Source organism: Cervus canadensis, chromosome 16 (assembly GCF_019320065.1).
Source record: "Cervus canadensis isolate Bull #8, Minnesota chromosome 16, ASM1932006v1, whole genome shotgun sequence".
Lineage (NCBI taxonomy): Eukaryota > Metazoa > Chordata > Mammalia > Artiodactyla > Cervidae > Cervus > Cervus canadensis.
Genome location: NC_057401.1, coordinates 12945396 through 12961186, shown reverse-complemented (window position 1 = coordinate 12961186; position 15791 = coordinate 12945396). Strand labels below are relative to the sequence as shown.

The 15791-nt window shown below is 39.1% G+C and overlaps 1 protein-coding gene and 1 non-coding gene across 9 annotated transcripts in view; both read left to right on the top strand.

Annotated features, from left to right (window-relative positions):
* Positions 1 to 15791, top strand: part of ERBIN (erbb2 interacting protein) — a 119586-nt gene that overhangs the window by 21808 nt on the left and 81987 nt on the right. The gene's annotated exons all lie outside the window — the stretch shown is intronic.
* On the top strand, positions 5132 to 5204 carry TRNAG-CCC. The gene has a single exon. It is a non-coding gene; the product is annotated as a tRNA-Gly (tRNA).

The following is a 15791-nucleotide window of genomic DNA, read 5'->3' as shown; positions in this document are numbered from 1 at the left end:
TGTCTTGAGTTGTCTTTAAAAAAGAGACAAATTTTTCAGGTAGTTGGAAGAGGTGACTTGGAGTCAGGTGGCATTACTATGATGGCTTTATTGACTACACCAAAGCCTTTGACTGTGTGGATCACAGCAAAGTGTGAAACATTCTTAAAGAGATGGGACCACCTGACCTGCCTCCTGAGAAATCTGTATGCAGGTCAAGAAGCAACAGTTAGAACTAGACATGGAACAACAGACTGTTTCCAAACCAGGAAAGGCGTACATCTAGGCAGTATGTTGTCACCTGCTTTTTAACTTATATGTGGAGTACCTCATGCAAAATGCCGGGCTGGATGAAGCACAAGCTGGAATCAAGATTGCTGGGAGACATCGCTCATTATTAGAGAAATGCAAATCAAAACTACAATGAGATAACACCTCACACTGGTCAGAATGGCCCTCATCAAAAAGTCTACAAACAATAAATGCTGGAAAGGGTGTGGAAAAAAGGGAACACTCTTGCACTGTTGGTGGGAATCTAAATTGATACAGCCACTATGGAAGACAGTATGGAGATTCCTTAAAAAACTAGAAATAAAACCACCATATGACCCAGCAGTCCCACTCCTAGGCATATACCCTGAGGAAACCAAAATTGAAAGAGACACACGTATCCCATTGTTCATTGCAGCACTATTTACAATAGCTAGAACATGGAAGCAACCTAGATGTCCATCAACAGATGAATGGATAAAGAAGTTGTGAGAAATATACACAATGGAATAACACTCAGCCATAAAAAGGAATGCATTTGAGTCAGTTCTAATAAGGTGGAATAACCTAGAACCTATTATACAGAGTGAAGTGAGTCAGAGAGAAAGATAAATACCGTATTCTGACATATATATGGAATCTAGAAAAATGGTCTGAAGAATTTACTTACAGGGCAACAGTGGAGAAACAGACATAGAGAATAGACTTTATGGACATGGGGAGAGGGGAGGAGAGGGTGAGATGTATGGAAAGAGTAACATGGATACTTATATCACCATATGTAAAATGAGCTTCCCTGGTGGCTCAGACTGTAAAGCGTCCGCCTACAATGCGGGAGACCCGGGTTCAATCCCTGGGTTGGGAAGATCTCCTGGAGAAGGAAATGGCAACCCACTCCAGTATTCTTGCCTGGAAAATCCCATGGAAGGAGGAACCTGGTAGGCTACAGTCCATGGGGTCCCAAAGAGTTTGACGCAACTGAGCAACTTCACTTTCACTTATATTATTATATACTTACATTACCATATGTAAAAGAGATAGCCAACGGGAACTTGCTGTCTGGCTCAGGAACCTCAAACGGGCTCTGCATCAACCTAGAGGGGTGGGATGGAAGGGAGGTTCAAAAGGGAGGGGGTATATGTATACCTATGGGAATTGATGCTTTTGAACTGTGGTGTTGGAGAAGACTCTTGAGTCCCTTGGACTGCAAGGAGATCCAACCAGTCCATCCTAAGGGGGTCAGTCCTGGGTGTTCATTGGAAGGACTGATGTTGAAGCTGAAACTCCAATACTTTGGCCACCTGATGCGAAGAGCTGACTCATTTGAAAAGACCCTGATGCTGGGAAAGATTGAGGGCAGGATGACAAGGGATGACGAAGGATGAGATGGTTGGATGACATCACCAACTCAATGGACATGAGTTTGGGTAGATTCCAGGAGTTGGTGATGGACAGGGAGGCCTGGTGTGCTGCGGTTCATGGGGTCACAAAGAGTGGGACACGACTGAGCAACTGAACTAAACTGATGGCTGAGTCACATTGAGGTTTGACAGAAAACAGTAAAATTCTGTAAAGCAATTATCCTTCAATAAAAAATAAATTGATTAAAAAAGAAAACACTATGGTTAAAAGGTTGCTGGGAGAAATATGCAGATAACACCACCCTTATGGCAGAAAGCGAAGAACTAAAGAGCATAATGATGAAAGTGAAAGAGGAGAGAGAAAAAGTTGGCTTAAAACTCTACATTCAGAAAACGGAGATCATGGCATCCGGTCCCATCATTTCATGGCAAATAGATGGGTAAACAGTGGAAACAGTGAAAGGCTTTATTTTTGGGGGCTCCAAAATCACTGCAGATGGTGACTGCAGCCATGAGATTAAAAGACGCTTGCTCCTTGAAAGAAAAGCTATGACCAACCTAGACAGAATATTAAAAAGCAGAGGTGTTACTTTTGCAACAAAGGTCCGTCTAGTCAAAGCTATGGTTTTTCGAGTAGTCATGTTTGGATGTGAGAGCTGGACTACAAAGAAAGCTGAGCACCGAAGAATTGATACTTTTGAACTGTGGTGTTGGAGAAGACTCTTGAGAGTCCCTTGGACTGCAAGGAGATCCAACCAGTCCATCCTAAAGGAAATCAGTCCTGAATATTCATTGGAAGGACTGATGCTGAAGTGGACCCAATTCTTTGGCCACCTGATATGAAGAACTGACTTATTGGAAAAGACCCTGATGCTGAGAAAGATTGAAGGCGGAAGGAGAAGGGGACAACAGAAGATGAGATGGTTGGATGGCATCACCGACTTGCTGGACATGAGTTTGGGTAAGCTCCGGGAGTTAGTGATGGACAGGGAGGCCTGGCGTGCTGCAGTCCATGGGGTCGCAAAGACTGAGCTGCACGACTGAACTGAACTGAGAGTCAGGTATTCTTTAAGTGGTTGCATGTTGGAATGAGGACCACTGACAGAGATTGTAATTGTTCTAGTTAATGCACCTCCATTCTTTTTTCCATAGTAAGTAAAACATCAGGACTAGTTGTTCTTTTTTTAAGATAGGTTTTTTTAATTTAAGAGCAGTTTTATGTTCACAGCCAAATTGAGATTTCCTATATACTGCACGTTCCCACACTTGCATAACCTACCCTATTATCACCATCCCCCACTAGCATGGTACTCTGTTATGGTTAGTGAACCTACAATGACACATATAATAATCACCCGCAGTCCTTAATTTACATTTGAGTTCACTGTTCGTGTATTGTGCATTCTAAGCATTTGGTCAAATATATAATGGCATATATTCATCATTATGGTACCATGCAGAGTAGTTTCACTGCCCTAAAAATCCTCTGGGTTCTGCCTTTTCATCCTTTTCCCATGCCCAATCCCTGGAAACCTCTAATCTATTCACTGTCTCCGTAGTTTTCCCTTTTATGGAATATCATGTGGTTCTAATCAGATGTATGTATATAGTCTTTTCAGACTTCTTTGCAGTATGCCTTTAAGGTTCCTCCATTGCTTGACAGCACATTTCTTCTTAACCTCTGAATAATCCATTGTCTTTGTGTACCATTTACCTGTTGAAGGACATCTTGGTTGCTTTCAAGTAGTGACAATTATGAAGAAAGTTGCTATAAGTTTCTGTGTGCAGGTTTTTTTTCCTTTGTGGTCATAAGTCTCCAGTACCTTTGAATAAATACCAAAGAACATGATTGCTGGACTGTATGGTAAGAGTATGTTAAGAGTAGTTTTGTAAGAAACTACCAAACCGTCTTCCACAATGGCTGTACTATTTTGCATTTCCACCAGTATTGAATGAGAGTTTCACATCCTCGCCAGCATTTGGTATTGTTGGTGTTCCAGATTTTAGCCATTCTAAATAGATTTACAGTGGTTTCTTGTTTTAACTTGCATTTCCCTGATGACTTGTGATGGGGAGCATCTTTTCGTATGCTTATTTTTTCATATGCTTATCTGTATGTCTTCTGTGGGGATGTGAGAGTGTTAGGATCTTTGGCGATTTTTAGTTGGGTGGTTTGTTTCCTCACTGTTCAGTTTTCAGAGTTCTCCGTGTGTTTTGGACGACAGTCCTTTATCGGGTGTGTCTTCTGCAGGTACAGCCCTCCCACTCACATGTGCAGCGGCTGGGTTCCAGAACCCTTCCTCCCCCCGGGATACCAAAATCTGAGGGTGCTCCGGTCGCTTATGTACAATGCGCAGTATTTGCATGTAACCATGGCATGTCCTCGCCATATACTTTAAATCATCTTGGGTTACTTATAATACCTAATACAATGTAAAAACTGTGTAAATAGTTGTAAGTACAATGTAAATATTATGTAAATTGTTGCCAACCTGTGGCAAATTCAGGTTTTGCTTTTTGAAATTTTCTGGACTTTTCTTTTTTCAAATATCCAAGGTTGGTTGAATCTCAGAGTACAGAAACTGTGAATATGAAGGATTAGCTCTGTTTTCTGCCAGTCTGTTGCTTGTCATTCATTCTCTTCACATTGTCTTTTGCAGAGCAGATTTGTAATTTTAAGGAAGTCCACCTTATCAATTATTTCTTTCATGGATTGTTCCTTTGATGTTGTATCAAAAAAAATCATCACCATACCCAAGGTCATATAGGTTTTCTTTTATGTTATCTTCTAGGAGTTTTATAGTTTCATATTTTACATTTAGGCCTGTGATCCACTTGGGGTTAATTTTTGTGACAGTTGTAAGGTCTGTGTCGAGGTCACTCCTTTGCATGTGATTGATTGTTCTGGCACCATTTGTTGAGAAGACTGGTGCCTTTGTATCACCTTAAGGGCCATATTATTTAAATTGCATGAAGGTAATATTTTATGGATTTGTGGTTGCCTTTTTTTTGGAGAAAGGAAGGGTCATTGTGAACTGTGAGATTATTTGACTGGCGTCTGCTGTGTCATTTCCCCCATCATCCATTTTGATAGAGAATATTTCTATTGAAATTTTAGAATTGTTTCTACCCTTAGGCCATGGGGTTTTATTGCAAGAGACTCCCAAACTCATATAACTGTAAGTGTTTTCTTAAGAATATTGAAAGTGTAATTCTTATATCATGTCTGTCCTTGACAGTTTTGGACCTAAGGTGTCCTTACATTCATTGAGAATCACTGATGAAATGAAACACTGTTACACTTGGAGCTTTCAGACTTGCCTTTTATCTGTCCTGTGACCTTTGTTTATATTTAAATGTGTATATAATACCTAATTTGGAGGGATGTCAGAGTTCAATATGTGAATGAACTTGGCACAAAGCACCTGGCAGTCCTTAGCTGTTCTAACAATATTTTCCCACTTTCTTTTCTACAAAAAATTTTAAAGAAGTTTGTTACTTAAAACAGTATTTTCAGGACTTCCCTGGTGGCCCAGTGGCTAAGATTCTGCACTCCCAATGCAGGGGTCCCAGGTTCAATCCCTGGTCAGGGAAACAGATCCCACATGCTGAAATTAAGACCTGGTAAGTCAAATAAACAAATAAATATTTAAAAAACAAAGCAGTACTTTAATACTGTTTGAAAACCTAAGGCTGATTTCACACATTGTATATTAGATAAGCCCAAGAGGATTTAGGTATAGGTAGGACAGTACTTTCAAAAGTAATACCTTAGGTCTCCTGCATTGGCAGGTAGATTCTTTACCACTAGTGCCACCATATTAATAATTAAACTTAAAATCCTCTGTTACGAGGTGTTAAGACTGATCTGATTTTCTTTGGAAGGTTTGTCGTGGTTATAATCATAATCAGGCTAAGTTAAACACATTAGCTTTACAGAAAAACAATGATTTCAAACTGGCCTCATGTGTTTATAGGTGTGTGTGTTTGCTGATTTCTATCTTTTTCTGCTCTTTGTTCATGGTTCCTTCTCTAAAGCTTCTTTTCTCTTGAACTTAAGAAGGAATATAAAGAAATTACCTTAAGTTAGGGCCTTGTCTTCACTAAGTAGGTTGCATTATAATAGAGATTGTTTGGAGAAAGTCCAAAATATAATAAATAACTAATGGTGGAATTTCAAGCACTATGGCACTTGTGTCCAGGATTCACAAATCAGGTCACGCTTTTCAACAGATTTGACTCTGTTTCTAGGGCAGTGTACACAATGCATAAAAACATTTTATTTATAGACAGCTTTATTTAAAACACCACTTAAAGAACCAGAGAAGTAATTAGCATAGTGAAGTATTAGGTGGAAAAGAGGAGTCAGTAGTAAGGTAAAATGCCTCCTCACCTGAGCAAAGCTTTGACTCAGTAAAGTTATAAATTGGGATTCGATTAGAGGGTTGCATAGAAGTAACTGAAGTTTTTAAAGGGAGGAGGAAGGTAGGAAAATAAATTTCTGTAGAAAGATCCCTTCCAGACCTAGGGATTGAACCTAGGTCTCCAGCACTGCAGGCAGATTCTTTATAGTCTGAGCCACCGGGGAAGCCCACATAATAAATGAAAAAGTTCGCCTGTTTATAAAGTGTACACTCCAGTAATTTTTAGTACATTTGCAAGGCCCTGCAGCCGTCATCATCTAATTCCAAAAAATCTCATCACTGCCCCAAGCCCCATCCATGTTAGCAGTCACTCCTGTTTCCCTTTGCCCCTAAACCCTGGAACCACTAATCTGCTTTCTATTAATTTGCCTGTTTGAAACAGTTCATAAAAGTGGAATTATAAAATATATGGCCTTTTGTATCTGGCTTCTTTACCATGGCATAATGTTTCCAAGGTTCATCCATGTTGTATCATGTATCAATAGTTCATCTCTTTATATAATAGCTGAATAATACATATTTCATTGTATGAATATAAAACATTTTGCTTATCCATTCATTACTTATGTATATTAGATTATTTCCACTTTTTTGTCCAATATAGATAATGCTGTTATGAACATTAGTTACAAGATTTTCTGAAAGCAGATGTTTTCAGTCCTTTTGATTAAATACCCAGGAATAGAATTGATGGGTCATATGGTAACTATGTTTAACTTTTTGGAAGAATTGCCAAATTGTTTTTCAGAAGTGCCTGCAGTAATTTACATTTACATCAGCGGTGTATGAGGGTTTAAATTTCTCCACATCGGTTCTGATACCTGGCTTTTTTATTAAGCTATCCCTAGTCGGTGTAAAATTTTTTTATTAAGCTATCCCTAGTCGGTGTAATCTCTGTGTGGTTTTAATTTCTCTTTCCCTAATGACTAATGATATAGATCACCTTTCCATGTGCATATTGGCCATTAGCATATCTTTGGTGACATGCTTCTTCAAATCCTTTGCCCATTGTTAAGTTTTGTTGTTTGTATTTTTAGTGAAAGTGAATAACAGTGATTTCTGTGCTGTGGGAGGCCGGCTGGACCAGAAAGCAAGCAATAGCTAGCAGTTTGGGAAAGTTAACACCCATAGAAGCAGTGCCTAACTAGTAGGAGACAGGAGCAGATATGTAACAGCTTGCCTCTTATCTTATAGACAGACAATTTTGAGATCCCCATGTGCTTCTCAGAGAATTTAAGTAGAATGAACCCCAGTTGTCCTTAGGTTAGGGATGATTTCAATAATATACTGTTTCCTATATTGGCTTTTCTGCCCTATCACATACTCTAACTGCTCTTTAGGTCATTTCTTAGATGGACTATCTGCATTCAAACCCTTATCTTAGCCTCTGTTTTTGAGAGAACCCAAAGTAAGACAGGTATCATTAGAGTGCTTAGTATTGAAAGAGTTGGTAATAGTTCAACATCTGAAACTGGATCATCAACAAGAGTATGAGTATAGATAGAGGATAGGGCTAATATCTGCATTCTCTATCACTATAATGTGTTGAGGTTGATATAAAGCAGAACAATTATCGAAGGAGACTGTGGTGTTGCCAGTGGAGTAGGAACAAAATCAGGAGGATGTCGTGTCTTGGAAGCTAAGTGAAGAAAATACCTGAAGTAGTGGGAAGTAATGCTACTACTAAGTCAATTGAGAGATGAGCTTAGAGTTGTCTGTTGGATTTGGCAATAGGTAGGCCATTAATGTTTATTGCACACACACAAAAAACAATAAAAACATCTACAGAAAAACATCTATTTCTGCTTTATAGACTATGCCAAAGCCTTTGACTGTGTGGATCACAATAAACTGTGGAAAATTCTGAAAGAGATGGGAGTACCAGACCACCTGACCTGCCTCTTGAGAAGCCTATATGCAGGTCAGGAAGCAACAGTTAGAACTGGACATGGAACAACAGACTGGTTCCAAATAGGAAAAGGAGTATGTCAAGGCTGTATATTGTCACGCTTCTTATTTAACTTCTATGCAGAGTACATCATGAGAAACGCTGGGCTGGAGGAAGCACAAGCTGGAATCAAGATTGCCAGGAGAAATATCAATAACCTCAGATATGCAGATAACATAACTACCAGATATGCAGACAGTGAAGAACTAAAGAGCTTCTAGATTAAAGTGAAAGAGGAGAGTGAAAAAGTTGGCTTAAAGCTCAACATTCAGAAAACGGAGATCATGGCATCTGGTCCCATCACTTCATGGCAAATAGATGGGGAAACAGTGGCTGACTTTAGTTTTCTGGGCTCCAAAATCACTGTAGATGGTGATTGCAGCCATGAAATTAAAAGACACTTATTCCTTGGAAGGAAAGTTATGACCAACCTAGACAGTATATTAAAAAGCAGAGACATTACTTTGTCTACAAAGATCCGTCTAGTCACGGCTATGGTTTTTTCGGTGGTCACGTATAGATGTGAGAGTTGGACTATAAAGAAAGCTGAGCGCTGAAGAATTGATGCTTTTGAACCTGTGGTGTTGGAGAAGACTCTTGAGAGTCCCTTGGACTGCAAGGAGATCCAGCCAGTCCATCCTAAAGGAGGTCAGTCCTGGGTGTTCATTGGAAGGACTGATGTTGAAGCTGAATCTCCAATACTTTGGCCACCTGATGGGAAGTGCTGACTCATTTGAAAAGACCCTGATGCTGGGAAAGATCAAAGGCAAAAGGAAATAGGAGTGGCAGAGGATGAGATGGTTGGATGGCATCACTGACTCAATGGACATGGGTTTGGGTGGACTCTGGGAGTTGGTGATGGACAAGGAGGCCTGGTGTGCTGTGGTTCATGGGGTTGCAAAGAGTTGGACACGGCTGAGCGACTGAACTGAACTGAAGCCATTAATGACCTGGGAAGAACAGTTTCCATTGAGGTAATGGGGACAAAAGTGTGGTTTGAGTGAGTTTGAGAAAAGTTGATGTAATAATTGGTTAGAGTGTATATAGACAACTTCTTTGGAATTTTGTTGTAAAGGATAGCAGAGAAATGGGTTGATAACTGGAGAGATATCTAAGATGAGATCCTTTTTAAGATGAGAGGGAAGATATACCTACTCAGTGTCTCATATTGCTGTGTGTGGTCAAAATCAGTTGATTCTTAGGATATGTTAGAGAATCAAGATTTTCTTTGGTTTATTTGACCATCTTGTTCTGTTAAGGCTTACAAATCATGTATAATGAGTTTGCAAAGGAAAAGAAATTGTTACAAGTCATAAGCAGAATCTAAGAAGATTGGGATTTACTCTGACATAGAGTTGAATACTAGAAAGTAAAGAGAAATAAGGGAATACATACAAGGAAGTTAGTCCTGCCACAGGATTGTGTTTGGGAATAGTTTAGAATCTGGTCAAGGCTATATGAAAAAGTATTTCTAGGTTTGAAATAATGCCCAGATTTGATTTATCACATTAAGTGCAACGTCATTGTGAGTATGTTTGTGGTGCCTATTGCCACAGTGTCTCTGTGCACAGCTTTTATTGACCTGTTGTTGAAAGAACCAACTGTGTGTTATAAAAAGTTGAAATTTACTCACAAACCTTCGGTATTCCTCTTTTTGGCACAGTTTTCACCTTCTCTAAGTTTGGTTCTGAGCCATACTAATTTTAAAAACTCCCTCTACTTCCTCCCTCTGATTTTAGAATGATCTAATGTTAGGTTTTCAGAGTTAAATAAATCAATTCTGTCTGGTATGCTTGCATTTGTAGTCTTATTTCTAATTGTGGAATGAAGATCTTTCTGTAGGAATAATTAGGCCCTCTTTTTGTTTCGTAAATTGTAATTCCTTCTAAACTGAGATAGAGGAGAATTTTGAAGATTGTTCTTCTACCTTTACCAAATTTGTTTCACAAAAGGGTGAAACAGACTGAATCTCTTCCCTGGGAGTGTCTTATCTGTAAAGAGAACTATTTTATCTACACTGGACATCTCCTTTTCTGCTTCTAGTTAGCGTGGTGGTGTTCAGTCTCAGTCTGACTCTTTGCCACCCATGAAAGTGCATGTGAGTTAGCATATGGGAGTGCACAAGACCTTTCTGGTCCCCTGGTAAGAAAAGAAAAACCTGTAAAGAATAAAAATTGAGTTAAAAAAAATTAGAGGTAGCAAAAAATCAGTGGAATCAAGGAAGCCTTGGTGAACTGATTTCCAGAGATACATGAACTTCTCATAGGTGAGTCAAGAGTGGCAGTTTCCCAGCCTGGTTTCAGTATAGGATGAAGCAGGACATGCCATAAATGGAAAGACTGAAGGGCTGAAGATGAATCATCCAATCTTCAAGAGACACTTTGGGCTTTTGGGAAAGGGTGGGTATCTGACAAAGCCCCAAAGCAAAATTAAATCATTAAGCCTGATAGTTTTATCTACTTTGAATTTTGCCATAAAGAGGAGTACAGGAGGGGTTGAAAAACCTAAAGAAATGTATAGTTCTGCAAATTTTAATGGTTCCTGAATTATGGGACACTGCTGGAGTTGAATCTAAAGGTAAACCAAACCAAAAATATGTAGAACTACAGCCCAGTTTCTTCCTATCTCAGATTTTGACAAGATCAAAAAGATATGACTGTGGTTGAGGATGAGAAGTTGGGGATCGAATTGATCACAGAAAAATTCAGTCTGATTGAAGGCAGGAGGAGAAGGGGACGATAGAGAATGAGATGGTTGGATGGCATCACTGACTCAATGGACACGATTTTGAGTAAGCTTTGGGAGTTGGTGATGGACATGGAAGCCTGGTGTGCTGCAGTCCATGGGGTTGCAAAGAATCGGACACGAATGAGCGACTGAACTGAACTGAAAGCTGCAGCCAGTTTCAGCTCAAATTGAATTTGCTAGAAATCTGAATTATCTGTGACTCATTCTTACTAGGGGATTCCATGTAGCTCAGTGGTAAAGAATCTGCCTGCCAGTACAGGTGACACAAGAGTAGGAAATGGCAATGAACTCTAGCATTCTTGCCTGGAAAATTCCATGGGCAGAGGAGCGTGGCAGGCTGCAGTCCATGGGGTTGCCAAGAGTCTGACATGACTGAGTGAGTGAGTGAGCACGCGTGCATGCATCCTGCCTGAGAGAAGAGCATAGATTCTCTGAGAAATAAATAAAACTTAACAGTTTTACACTCATTTCTCAACCATTATTTTATAAAAAGGATCTAGAATACTATGAAAAATTATGAAACATAAAAAGAAACAGGGAAACATGATTATATAATTAAGAGAAACAGTTAACAAATGTCTTAGATGACCCAGAGTTAGGAGTCAATGAGTTAGGAGACAGTGACTTTAAAGCAGGATAACATGTGAGGGATTGAATATTTCAGGAGAGTGATGGAAACTTTGAAAAATTACCAAATGCAAATTCTAAAACTAAAAAATGCAATATCTTTTAAAAAAAACTGCTCAAATGGACTTGATAGCAAATCTGTTATAAGAAATAGACCTTAATAAATGGTGAATGTATGAATAAATAAAAAAGTCTTTTCTGGTCTTTATATAAATTACAGTGAGTGTGTGTGTGTGCGCACGCGTGCACACTCAGGTGTTTCCAACTCTTCGTGACCCCATGGACTGCAGCCTGTCATACTTATCTGACATGAAATTTTCCAGGCAGCAGTACTGGAGTCGGTTGCCATTTCCTACTATGTCTCCTGTGTTGGCAGGCACATTCTTTACCACTGCACCACCTGGGAAGCCCTGGGATTTATAACACGTAGAAGTAAAATTTATGACCATAGCATGAAATATGAGAGTATAAACAAATAAATTATACTCTTTTGCCCTTGTTATATATAAAATTACATATGTAATTAGAATAGTATGATACTATTTGAAGGTGGACTATGATGAATTAAGAAAATGTGCTGTACATTCCTAGAGCAGCCAAAATACATGTGTTGTGTGTGTATGACTTAAAAGTCCGCACAATGAGATTATATAGGAAAATAGCTATATTTGGCTGCAGAAAAGCAGGAACAAAGAACAAGTTAAAAATAAATAGTAATGAAATAAACTTAAGTTATACAAATAATTATATTAAATACAATGGTCTAATCCAAACATTGAAACATAGAAATTGTCAGGTTGGATAAAATAGCAAGAACCAACTATATACTTTGTACAAATGGGCAATTTAAAGACAAATTTGGTTAAAAGCAATAGTGGAAAAAGGTGTACTAACACTTATCAAAAGAAAGTTGCTATAGCAAAATAAAGTTCAAAACAAGGATTATTAGTAGAGTAAAAGGACATTTTATAGTGATAAAACGATCCATTTATCAAGAAGATATAAGAACCCTAAATGTATATTTACGAGATATTCAGAATACGTGAAATAAAATTTGATAGAAATAAAAGGAGAAATAGACATTTATACTTAGAGATTTCGGTACTTTTCAGTAATTTTTTTTTTTTTTAATGTGGATTCATTTTCTTTAGTTTCTTCTTGCCTTAGTATGTTTTGGAATACAGATTCTCAGTGAAAGAATCACTCTTATCTAAGTATTCCAAATTATTTTTTGGAATAATTCTCCTTTCTCTCCTTTATCTTCTTTCTCCCTTTGCTGTCTCTCTTTTCAGTAATTATTAGAAAAAGAATACCATAAATTAGGAAGGGTATGGAAGATTTGAACACCACTGTCAGTCAGTCTCACCTGACTTTTTTTTTTGAATACTAAGCATAAGAGATGCAGAATGTGACATTTAAATATACATGAAACACCAAGGTAGATCTCATGTGAGGATGTCAAAACTTCAACATACTGTGGAAGACTTGAAATTATAATATTTTCTTTGACTACGGTGAAATTAAGTTAGAAATCAGTAACAAATGAGAATTCAGTTCAGTTCAGTGGCTCAGTTGTGTCCGAATCGTTGTGACCCCATGGACTGCAGCACGCCAAGCTTCCCTGTCCATCACCAACTCCTGGAGCTTACTCAAACTCATGTCGATCGAGTTGGTGATGCCATCCAACCATCTCATCCTCCTGTCGTCCCCTTCTCCTCACGGCTTCAGTCTTTCTTTCAGGGTCTTTTCCAAGGAGTCAGTTCTTTGCATCAGGTGGCCAAAGTATTGGAGTTTTCAGCTTCAGCATCAGTCCTTCCAGTGAATATTCAGAACTGATTTCCTTTAGGGTTGACTGGTTTGTTCTCCTTGCTGTCCAAGGGACTCTCAAGAGTCTTCTCCAACACCACAGTTCAAAAGCATCAATTCTTTGGTGCTCAGCTTTTTTTTTCTTTATAGTCCAGCTCTCACATCCATACATGACTACTGGAAAAATCATAGCTTTGACTTGACAGATGTTTGTTGGCAAAGCAATATCTCTGCTTTTTAATATACTGTCTAGGTTGGTTATAGCTTTTCTTCCAAGGAGCAAGAGTCTTAATTTTATGGCTGCAGTCACCATCTGTGGTGACTTTGGAGCACCCCAAGATTTTCTCTCATTGTTTCCATTGTTTCCCCATCTATTTGCTATGAAGTGATGGAATTAGGAGATCCCTGAATGGTGGTGTTTTTTGTTGTTGTTTTTAGCCATACCATGAAGCTTGCAGGATCTTAGTTTCCCGACCAAGGATTGAACCCCAGGCACTTGGCAGTGGAAGCTCGGAGTCCTAACCACTGAACTGTCGGAGAATTCCCAATCTGAATGTTTTAAAATTAAGGTGATTCCAAATAACTCATGGTTAAAAGAATAAATCAAATGGAAAATGAACGTTTTAAACAAATGGAAAGACAACATATCAAAATTTATGAAGTGAACTTTAGAATTTATAGCTTTAAATCTTGAAGAAGAAGGTATTAGAATCAATTACTTAGTAAGTTTTAGCCTAAGAGAAAAAGACAAATTCAAAACAAATAAAAAGGCAGAAAATATAGAGAACACTGAAATGAGCAAAATGGAAAATGTCCCATAAGTAAATGAACAAATTGTAAAATTTTCTCTTTAAAAAAAAATCAGTTTAATTGGTAAACTTAAGTTTAGAGCAATTTATATAACTCTTGAACTTGTGAATCAGCATGTGGTCTTTTATCCCTGGCTTCTTTATGGCATCATGTCCTCAGGGCTGCATTCAAAGAAGGTAAAAGCAGTAGTAGTAAATCTTCTTGGGGCAGAGGCACTGTTATTTGCTTAACTTCTGCCACATTGAGTTGGTATAAGCAAGTCATTGTTGTTTAGTCACCAAGTCATTTCTAACTGTCTTGTGACCCCATGGGGCTGTAGCCTGCCAGGCTCCTCTGTCCATGGGATTTCCCAGGCAGGAAAACTGGAGTGGGTTGCCATTTCCTCCTCCAGTCAGCCCAATTTCAAGTAGTGGGGAAGTAGACTCTGGATCTCTTAATCTTGGTGGTGAAATGACATTGTGGCCATGTTTCTTAATTCCTAGTGATTAAATCTCAGGTCAGGGGTCTGGGATTTTACCCTACTTACAAGCTACTGTGTTAACTTGCCAGAAAACACAAAGCAGAGACAAAGGAAGGGTTTATTACCCCCTGGAAAGCAAGCAGCCACCAGGACCGTACTTGTGTTGGTTACTTGGGCCTCACAGTGAGGGTCAGGTGGGACCTGCACAGGGAGTCGTGTGCACTGAAGAAGGGGGAGCCTGACCGCACGCAGGGCCACTCATGACCTGTCCTCTCCTCAGGAGAGTGAGAGACAGAAACCTCATCTTTACTCTGGAATTTAAACAGATCTTCTCCGGCGGCAGATAGCATCACCAACTCAATGGACATGAATTTGGGCAAACTCCAGGAGATAGTGAAGGACAGGGAAGGTGTGCTGGTGTGCTGCAGTCCATGGGGTCACAAAGGGCTGGACATGATACAGCGACTAAGCAATGAGCAACCGTCTCTGGAGAGAAGACATTGAACTGTCTCAGTGTCACTAAGTGTTATTATCTGGAATGTATCCTTATAGAAACATATTAAATTGGCTGTAAATGACATGCTCAGAGAACCCAGGCTATGCAGAAATGTGAGATGTTTATGGAGAATTATTTTCTTACATAGTGTATCCTCTTGCACAATAATATGCATTCTTCCCATATATATCAAAATCTTATCACTCTTCTCACTAGAGTGTCATGTCAGACTTGAGTCCAATATCTTTATCATCTAGCTGAGGTCCAAATACAGATAAGGCTCTGCTATGCCATTTTGTAATTTGAGAAATGTAAAACAAAAATACAATGAGATACTGGTCTGCACCTACTACATAGGTTAAAATTAAGAAAGACTGAGAGTATCAAGTGTTGGTGAGGATTTAATTGGAACTCTGGGAGTGGTAAGTGATAAAACTACTTTGTAAAATGATGTGTTTATTTTTTAAGAATAAAATTAAATATGTTTATAGACTCAGTTCAGTTCAGTCACTCAGTTGTGTCCCACTCTTTACAACCCCACAGACTGTAGCACGCCAGGCTTCCCTGTCCATCACCAACTCCTGGAGCTTGCTCAAACTCATGGCCATTGAGTCGGTGATGCCATCCAACCGTCTCATCCTCTGTTGTCCCCTACTCCTCCTGCCTTCAATCTTTCCCAGCATCAGGGTCTTTTCCAGAGTCAGTTCTTCACATCAGGTGGCAAAAATACTGGAACTTCAGCTTCAGCGTCAGTCCTTCCAGTGAATATTCAGGGTTGATTTCCTTGCAGTCCAAGGGATTCTCAAGAGTCTTCTCCAACACCACAGTTCAAAAGCATCAATTCTTTGGCACTTAGCTTTCT